This window comes from Sturnira hondurensis, unplaced genomic scaffold (assembly GCF_014824575.4).
Source record: "Sturnira hondurensis isolate 20B ecotype Veracruz unplaced genomic scaffold, ASM1482457v3 Scaffold0005279, whole genome shotgun sequence".
Lineage (NCBI taxonomy): Eukaryota > Metazoa > Chordata > Mammalia > Chiroptera > Phyllostomidae > Sturnira > Sturnira hondurensis.
Genome location: NW_028077910.1, coordinates 4,574,525 through 4,584,743, shown reverse-complemented (window position 1 = coordinate 4,584,743; position 10,219 = coordinate 4,574,525). Strand labels below are relative to the sequence as shown.

The window sequence follows — 10,219 nt, the reverse complement described above, 5'->3', positions numbered from 1 at the left end:
GTGGGTGACCTAGCTTAGGCTCTAGAGATTCTGATTTAATTGGTTTGTTGGGGGAGAGAGGCAGACCCAAGCATTGATATGTTTAACCATCTCCCCTCAAGGGATTCTAGTGGTGAAAACCACCACTTCTGGTGATAATTAATAGAGAAAGTGGTGTCCATGTGAGGAAGGGAGAAGGACAATTAGATGAGGAGAGGGGAGGCTGGTGAAGAGGCTGGCACAGCCTTGCAGCCGCCACAAACTGACGTGGGTCCCTGTCTATCATTTTAGTGTCACCTGCGATTCCTGGATAAAGAATCTTGTCACCAGATTCTGTGGTCTCAATTTTTTACCTTAGTGGACACTTTTGCTGTCATAGTCTACTCTGATCATACTTCCCTGGTCTGTCAGGCTATGTCTCTCAGTGTTGGTTCTCTCTGTGGTTGCTAGCCAGTGCTATTTCCCAGATAATCAGGGAAACCAGCCAGAGTGTTGGCTGGGTGTTTCCATTCATCTGAGTGGTGTTTAAAGAGGATTTTGCTATCTGCTGTCAAGTTGAATGTTTGGTAAAGCTCTCCTGATGTGGTCTCTCACTTCCATATGTAGTTCCGACTTCCCGAAGGATGAGATCACCATGTCTCTACAGCGGACACCCTCAGCCACTACTATGCTTTGAAACAAAAGAGTCAACAACATTGGCCCTATGGGAGACAGGGTGACAGAAGCTAATCTAATCATGGTATTGTTCCTTCCTCTTGAGACATTACCCAAAAGTGATCCTCTCTGCTTTGGGGGTGTATACAAACAACCACTCCATTTCTATTAATTCTTGAGCATTCAGTCATTGCTTTAGCATCCATACTCTGCAGCTCTGAGTTCACTGAGAACAGAAAGTACAAGAGGCTTGAATTTAAATTCTGTTACAATCTCATTTTAATCTGTTAGTGGCAGCAAGTCATTTAGTGTTATTGGGTTTCGGTTGTAAAAATAGGAAAAATTAAATGTACCTTTCAAACTTGAAACATATAAGATCCTAGTACAATGGATGCATTCAATAAATGAGAGTTGACATTATTTTTGTTATTATGTCTGTTAAATCTGTATAACTTCAAGAAAGCTGAGAGAGCAAAGAAGTAGGTAAAATTGTTAGTCTTTGCAAATAGCCACATGGGAATATGTATATACTCATTTGCACGTTACATTTATTGTATTGTATGTATATTAAATATATTAAAATGATCAAATATTTTATATAAAATGTAATTATACACTATATGTTGTGTTACATATAAAAACAAGAGAGATAGAAGGGGATATGGAAAGAGAAAGCATGAGAAAAAGAGAGACACGAGTTGTTGTGTTACTTTCTTTTGTTTTCTATTATTGTTAATGTTGTTCTTTCTATTATTTTGCATTCTGATCTACCTCTTCATATATCTGGGGAGGGAGAAGATACAGAAGGATTTTGTGTAGATTAGGACTCAGATGAAAGAAGAGCCATCACATTATAAACGTTTGTTTGAAATTTATATAGCCAAAATTAAAATTGATATTGAGTTGCATTTTAATTGACTTGAGTTTGGATTAATTTTGAAGCTGTTATTAAAATCAATCTATGACCTAAAGTTTTTGTAACTCAGTGAAATACTATCCATAGAAATACCATTCAAAAGATATGGTTGATTAATATTAGACAGAAATATTTATATTTTATTAATGAATAAACTCAAATAAGAATATCTTGATTTCTATTTTGCAATAGATGACACAGAGAGACTCTAGATGCCAAAATTTAGTTAAATTTAATTAAAATGCAATTTAACATTTAACATAAAAATAATTTATATCAAACTCCTTGAAAGTTTGAAAAGTATCATCAGAAAACATAATTCCAAAAACAGTTGATGGTTTTAATAATCTATTTAAAAGTCTATGACCTAAGGCAGGCTCCTACTAGCTTCTCGCTCATATTCGCCATTAGACTAATTTGCTTAATGGACAGACCTAGTTATAAAACAAATTCCTTTAGAAAATTTAATCCTCAAAACGGAAAAAAGGTGCTCACTTCGGCAGCACATATACTAAAATTGGAACAATACAGAGAAGATTAGCATGGCCCCTGCGCAAGGATGACACGCAAATTCATGAAGCATTCCATATTTTTCTACAATTTTGAGAAAGGAGAACAAAGTAGGAGGGATCACAATACCTGATATCAAACTGTATTACAAGGCCACTGTAATCAAAACAGCCTGGTACTGGCATAAAAACAGGCACATAGACCAATGGAATAGAACAGAGAGCCCAGAAATAAACCCAAATCTCTACAGTCAATTAATATTCGACAAAGGGAGCAGTAACATAAAATGGAGTAAAGATAGCCTCTTCAACAAATGGTGTTGGGAGAACTGGACATGCAAAAAAATGAAACTCGAGCACCAATTTACACCATACACCAAAATAAATTTAAGGTGGATAAAAGACTTAAATATAATCTGTGAAACCATTAAAGCCCCAGAGGAGAGCATTGGCAGGAAAATCTCAGATATTCCACGCAGCAATATTTTTACTATACATCCCCTAGAGCAAGGGACATAAAGGAAAGAATAAACAAAGGAGATCTCATCAAAATTAAAAGCTTCTGCATGGCTAAGGAAAACAGTATCAAGATAAAAAGAGAAGCAACAGTTTGGGAAAACATATTTGCCAATGATACCTCAGACCAAGGTTTAATCTCCAAAATATACAAAGAACTCACATGACTCCACTCAAAGAAGACGAGCAACCCAATTAAAAAATGGGCAAAGGACTTGAACAGACACTTTGCCAAGGAGGANTCACATGAACAAGTATAAAGGACACATGGACAATAACTAAGGTGGGGGGTACTGGGGAGGCAAGGCTGGGAATATAAGACAGAAAACTGTACTTGAACAAGAATTAAATAAAAATTAAAAATTAAAAAAAATAAAATCAATTAAAAAATGAAAAAAAGAAGAGGACATCAAATAACATTCATTGAATGCTACAGAAGAATGATAATTCAATTTTCATAGGATCTACTCAACTATAGCTTCATTCTACCTCCATATTTCATAATTTTGTTCAGAAGAAAATTATCAGTGTTTTTTATAAAAGTGCTTTTTATAAAAGGGTCTTGGATGAAGTCAACATAAACAATTCAAACCACATGTTTAATTTGCTACTCTAGTAAGTCTAATAAAAATATTTTACTCTGACTTGACATATACTTAATGAACACACGTGAACATGAATTCTAGAATTTCTGTTGTCAGAAATGTAGAGCTTAGTTTCTGGAATCCTGTTTGAAAGCCAATACAGTTAACGTTTTTATGGCACTTCTCCATGGTAACGCAAAGGCAGTAGGTATTAGTTCCAAGAACGTATTTCCAAATATTTTTACTATCCTGTTAGGTAGGTAATGGATTTTAACTTGAAATCTTAAAACAAATTTAAATCACCTTCAAGCTTTCTTATCATTCTTCATCATTATTTTCTTTTGCAGGTTAAATATCGTTCTTCTCTATGAAGAAATTGGAAGCTAGAATTTTGATTGTTTTGCTTTTATGTTGGTCGTATTACATAGTTGACCTCAAGTAATGCCATTCTCATTCTATCTTTGGCTATCTTTTTGCTATGAAAATATCAGAGAATTTTTTCTTTTATCATAGCATTTTACCTTAGCATTTTTCATAAGCATCAGACAACTACATATCATTAAGTAATCATACTGTTCTTTCATGTTATTTTTTGTTCCTTTCCTGTACTTTTTAAATACACTTTTCAAGTACAGAGTTTTCAGAAAATTGGCCATACTGCCATCCTGATTTTTTTAGGTACCTTTATGATTTTTAATTTAGATCATTGCAGACAAAAGAATATTAGAAAAATTTGTACAAAATATATGAATTTTCTTTTTAATTTGTTTCTTACAGTCTACAGCTGCATTATACAATATGGCAATCACTAGCCATCTGTGGCTATTAAACTATTGGAATGGAATTAGTCCAAATTGAGATGTGCTCTAGACACCAGATATTCAGTACACGATTAGGTTTTTGAGGCATTTGTATGAAAAACAATAAAAGATCTCATTATTTATTTTAGATTGTGATTATAAGTCAAAATGATATTTTTTACACATTGGACTAGATAAAATATAATATAAAATTTAATTTTACCTGATGCTTCTTCAAGTACATGATAGAAAATGTTAAATTGCTTATGTAGCACACATTATATTTCTATTGGGCAGCATTGATTATTCCCAGAATAGTTGTAATATTTTTAATTAAGCACAGCAGCTTCCTGTTGCTGCTATGATAAATTATCACAGGTTTAGTGGCTTCAAACAATATGCATTTCCGGATTTGCAGTTCTGGAAGTCAGAACTGTAAAGTGGGTTGCCAAGGGCTGCGTCCTTTTTGGAGGCTCTATGGGAGAGTCCATTTTCTTGCCTTTTCTAACTTCTGGAGCCACCCACAGTCCTTGGTTTTATGGCACTGTTTTCCATCTCTTAAACCAGCAGGATAGCATACTCAAATTTCTCATTATATCTATCTCTGATCTCTACTTCTGTTACCACATCTCTTATTCTGATTCTGACTCTTCTGCCTTCCTCTTATAAGGACCCTTGTGATTACACTGGCCCCATCTCAAGAGCCGTAACCCAAGCACATCAGCAAAGTCATGTAAGGAAACATATTTACCATTCTAGGGACATCTTTTATTCTGTGCACTCTATTAAGTATATTTAGTGTTGTGCTTTCTCAGTTAGTTTTAATTTTAAAAATTTGTTTGTGGTTAAATACTTTAGTAACAATGACACTTTAATACCAAGAGCCAAATTTAAAAGCATAGTCTGAAGTGGCACACACGATACTATAGCTTATCATCCGGTGATGCCACTGAACTCTGTGTGACCTCATTAACTCAGCCATTTGCCTTCTTGGCTTTTTTCTGTTTAGCAAGAGGAAATCTTTGGAGTCTATACAAGAACTATAAAACTGCAATTCTTTGGGCCATAGTTCAAATGTAATCTATTTGTTTTAATGATTAGTTTGGGTTTTGGTAAAAACCAATTTGAGCTGTAAGGTATGTCCTATATATTTTTTCTCAAACTCGTGAATGGTGAAGATGTGGATTACGAATTGGTTTAATGTATTGCAGATAGGAGAGAATTATACTCTTGTTCCATCATGTAATAGGTAAGATTTCTGTTAGCGTGTGAACTATGTGTCCTAATAGTCTATCTTAGTTGTGATAAAACTTTGAACTTTTTTGACATTACCTTTTCTGCATGATACATTTAAGCAACTGTTTTTTAAAATGTACTATTTTCTCCTTTTCCCTTTCTTCCTTCTTCTTAGTAGAATTTAGAAATAAGTTATCAAAATTTCATTTTTTTGCATTGTATTTCAAACCGGCCTATGGAAATATTTAAGATAATTTCTTGTGACTTAACTCATTCTGGACTACACTGCAGTGGACTAAAATCAATTGTGGTATGATGGAGTCAAAAGTAGCTAATATATCAAGAAAATCTGGTATAAATTTATTAGAGGGTCAACAAAATACTATTTAGTCTCACAAATGTATAAAAATATATATGTCAAAATAAATAAAATATTTCACAAGATGTGTTAAAAGTATTTATAGTTAAAATCTTTGAAGTTGAATGTTTATATATTTAAGTAAATAATAATTATAGCAATTAAGTATAACTATAAATTATAGATGTAAAGAAGAAGCAATGAAATTCAAAAAGAAATAAAATAATTATTAGCATAATGGCACCAATGTCTGAAAGTTTTTAACAGTTCAAAATTATTTGAGTAAATTTTGAAAGTTTGGATTTATTTCTGTCTTAAGCCCCTAACTTTATTATTGTTTTTGCTTTCTTTTTTTAATTTTTAAATATTTTATTTATTTATTTTTAGAGAGAGGGGAAGAGAAGGTTAAAGAGAGGGAGAGAAAGTTGGATGTGTGTTTGCTTTTCATGGGCCTCCTACTGGGGACATGGCTTGTAACCCAGGCATGTGCCCTAACTAGGAATTGAACCAGTGACTCTTTTGTTCACACCCCGCTCTCAATCCATTGAGCTATACCAGCCAAGTTAAGCACCTAACTTTAAAAATGTGTTTCAGCAACCTTAATGCAAAAGCCCCATTTCTCTATGTGACAGTCTGATCCTAAAATATCTAGTCTTCATCATTACTTCCTTGGTTTCCATTACAAGTCTTTAAAACATGAAATATAAAAATGTACCTGGTAAATTTAGCATTAAAGCAGGTGTTTTCTTCCAATGCATACCTGAAATAGTCAGTATCAGTCAGGTGTTTTAAACAGTCTTTTCTAATTAAGGATTGTGTGAGCAGATTCTCTCTGTAGAAAGAACCTCTTCATAAACAGCTACCTTTGCAGTAGTTAGGCCTTGTTGTAATGTTGCAAAACTTCATTTTTATGCCTTTCATAATTCCCAATTACCATTCACTTAGATTCAAGTCTAAGCACTTACAATTGGGTTATATTTGGGGACTTCTGAAGATGGTAGAGGAATATTCTTTTCCAACACTTGTTTTAGAAATCTATTTTATAATATTTTGTTATTTATTTTTTAAACATAGAATGCCCATCTTTTGTGATATCATAAAATACTTACTACAAAGCAAAAGATAATTGATTTGATCTGGTCATAAAAGATGTGCTTTTATATCAACTACCCCCCCCCCCCCAAAGAACACAACTCTCTTTTCATAGTGATTCTTACTGCATTAAAAGCAACAAACGTTTTATCGTCTATGTTTCAGTAGACCCATGCTACTTCTTTACATTATCTATTAGGTATTAATTAATCACTTTTGTTTGTTTAAAGTGACAAAATGGGATGTATCGTCCTACCTTGGGGCTTAGCACAGCCATGATTTTAGTGACGTAATCAAACAGCAGCCTCATTGTGCTCCAGGTGGCGCTCAAGTCTGCCGATCTTGGACTTTCCTTTCTCGTTAGCGTTAGTCACAGTAATTTTTCTGTACTTCCCTCCTCTATTAATTTGATTCTCTGAGAAGGGATTAGCATGTCCACCCAATATAGAGAATAATTTTTTCATGTGCCAACTAGTTTCACCCTTTGATCCATGAAGTCATTCATTTATTACTCAATTGTTTTCTGAGGGACACAATGATTAAGTAACTTACTGTCTTCTCTGCAAAGTAAGTCACCAGGGGGAGAAATGAGTTTCATTCATGTTTCATCTTTATTTTCCTACTTCTTCTTTTATTCTTCCTCCTTCACTGACTGCCTTAAACTGCTAACCAGTCTGTACTTAAACAAACTGAAAATGAACCTTTAGTTCTATATTAATATATATTATCTCATTTTCAGTATGGATAGTGAAGTGCCAGTTCAAAATAACTACTAACCATCTACAATCAACACATTAGTTACGGGTTGGCCAAAATGCATGTTTAGAGTTTTCCATAAAGTAAAAGACACATTTTAAATTTTCACCAATAACTTTATTTATTTGGATATTTTGAATATGTCATTGACTATTTACCATGTGGTTTAATGTTGAGTGTGGTTTAATGTTTCTCAGTTTATGTCTTGATTTGGTAATTATCCACTTCAACTTGTCTATCTAGTCATGGAGCATCTTCCAGTGAGAAATCTCCAGCATGAAATTTCTCAAACTATTTTTTTCACATTTGCTCAGTCACAGCACCTTCTCTATATACTGCACAAATCTTTTTTGTGTGTGTTTCAGTCACATTTTTACCTATTCTTCAATCTTCAATATTAAAATAGCTGCACACAAATTAACCAATTTTGATAGATTTTTAAAAAAATGTATGCTGATATGACAGCTGTCACAATACAACCTAACGAAATTGTTTTGGACTAAGTTAAAAGACAACTAAGTGCTACTAGGGCCATCTTAGGGGAAAAAAAAACATGAACTTGTTGGCCAAGCCAATATTAATAGTAAGTTAAGGGTTTGGGGTGTTGTTTGTTTTCAAGTCAGCTCTCCTGTGAAATGCTCTGTGCTGTGTCCAGTATGCAAAGGGTAGTTTTCAATAAGCATTTGTTGGAAGAATGTCAACCTCTCCAATGTCAGTTATGTCTACTTCTTCCCCTTTGTTCAGTAATCAAAGGATATTAAATTGTCCCCTTAGTATTTCTTTATCACAGAACTGCTTTGGTTATTGGTCAGGGTCACTGTTCCGAGTGGTTGACAATTGACTGAACTCGTCTTTCCTGAGTTCAGCCTGAGTTGATATTAACTACTGCTCTAACTTTTATTTCTAAGATTGAGCTCTAAAAAAGAATTCTTTCCTAGTATTGGCTGTCTATTCCTATTTTTCATGAATTTATGAAAAATATTACTTGGCCCTGGCTGGCGTAGCTCAGTGGATTGAGCACGGACCTGTGAAGCAAAGGGTCACTGGTTCAATTCCCAGTCAGGGCACATGCCTGGGTTGCAGGCCAGGTCCCCAGTAGGGGACATATGAGAGGCAACCACACATTGATGTTTCTCTCCCACTCTTTCTCCTTCCCTTCCCCTCTCTCTAAAAATAAAAATAAAAATTATTTAAAAAGGAAAAATATTACTTAATGAATTAAAATGAGATTTCAATTCTCATATTTTTATCAACAAAGCCTTTCTGTGTGCATTCACGTGTGTATTTTAAATATTCTGGAAGAATTATTTTTTGTGCTGTAGTTTCGCTTGGTGCGAGTCTGGCTTTTGGTGTTCTCTGTTCTGGCAGGGAAGTCTCAACATGGCCAGAACTGAACATGATCGATTGGTTACCCATTTCACAATTTCAGAGGCCCTGCTGCGCTATACATGAGGCACTACTACATGTGAGATCAAAGGAAAAGTATAACAGCAAGTTGGGGATTGTATTTTTTCCTGTTTCAACACATTTTCCTCATTAAGTGGTGGTTTTTGTTTGCTAGCTAGAAATGATCACATTCATTACAGAAATAAATAAGCATCTATCTATTTTTACTTCTTAGAATTATAAAATCTGTAGATTTTTAAATCTGCATATTTAGAACATATCATGATATTCCAAAATCTCATACTGTTTGCTTTTACTTCTACATGTCTTTATTCTAATTAGAAAATTTTCTAATACTTTTAGTTCATAGAAATAATTTAGCCTATTTGATTTTAATGAAATAATTCAAGCATCCAGACAAATTGTATGTAATATTATAAAGATCTGTATGCTCACGATTCATCCTGAAGTATAAAGCACTGAAGATCTGGCTGAAAATTCCTGTGATGCCTTCCCCATTTTATTACACCGCATCTTCTTGGAGATGACTGAAACCCCGTATTCCATGTTTACCATTTTTATGCATGTGTACACACATTATCTACATGCACATATGTTCAAAAACAATTGCATGTTTTAAACTTGATTTATACATAGTATTATCGCTTTCTGCAACCTGTTTTGTTGTTGGTACTCCACATTGCATTTTGGAGATAAATCCAGGCTGACTCTAGAAGTTATAATGAGTCCCTTTTCTCTTTTTATGGCATTTATGACAGTATTGCAGTATGAAGAGCCTATAAATTACTTGTTCACTTATTTACCCAAAGTTGTTTAGATTTTTTTTCCTTTTTCGAGTACTTCTGTAATGTGTATTGCCTATGCATGTGTGGAGACGTACAGAAGAGGGGAGAGACTGGATATGCAAGTCTTTACTACTAAACTGCTTTCCGAAGTTGTTGCCCTACTATATACTCTCCCTGGTTGCTCCACATCCTCATTAATACATTGCTGGCCTTATACACTTTTTTCAATTTAATAGGTTTGACATGGTATCTTATCATTTTAACTTGTATTTCTTTAATAACTAGGGAAATTAAATACTTTTTTCTTATGTCTATTGGACATCAATACTCTTCTTCTATCAACTGACTTTATCTTCTTGGCTCATTTTTTCTCTATCATTTGTCTTTATAGATTTATAAGAAATCTTTATGTACTTGGATACTAATCCTTCTTTGGTTATAGGCATAACAAATATCCCCTCTCAATCTATGCCTTGACTTCTTTGATGTGCATAAATTTTTAATTTAAAATATTAAATTTAACATTTTTTTCTTTGTGGAATTTACTTTTTGTGTCTTAATGTTTAACGGACCCTTCTCTTCCAATCTGCCCCAAATCATTAGCTATCTTTTTCTAAATGCTTTTAA

The 10,219-nt window shown here is 33.8% G+C and overlaps 1 non-coding gene across 1 annotated transcript; it reads left to right on the top strand.

Moving 5' to 3' along the window:
- The first annotated feature begins 2,036 nt into the window (after positions 1–2,036).
- LOC118987526 (U6 spliceosomal RNA) lies at positions 2,037–2,143 on the top strand. The gene has a single exon (XR_005066581.1). It is a non-coding gene; the product is annotated as a U6 spliceosomal RNA (small nuclear RNA).
- Positions 2,144–10,219: the final 8,076 nt, after the last annotated feature.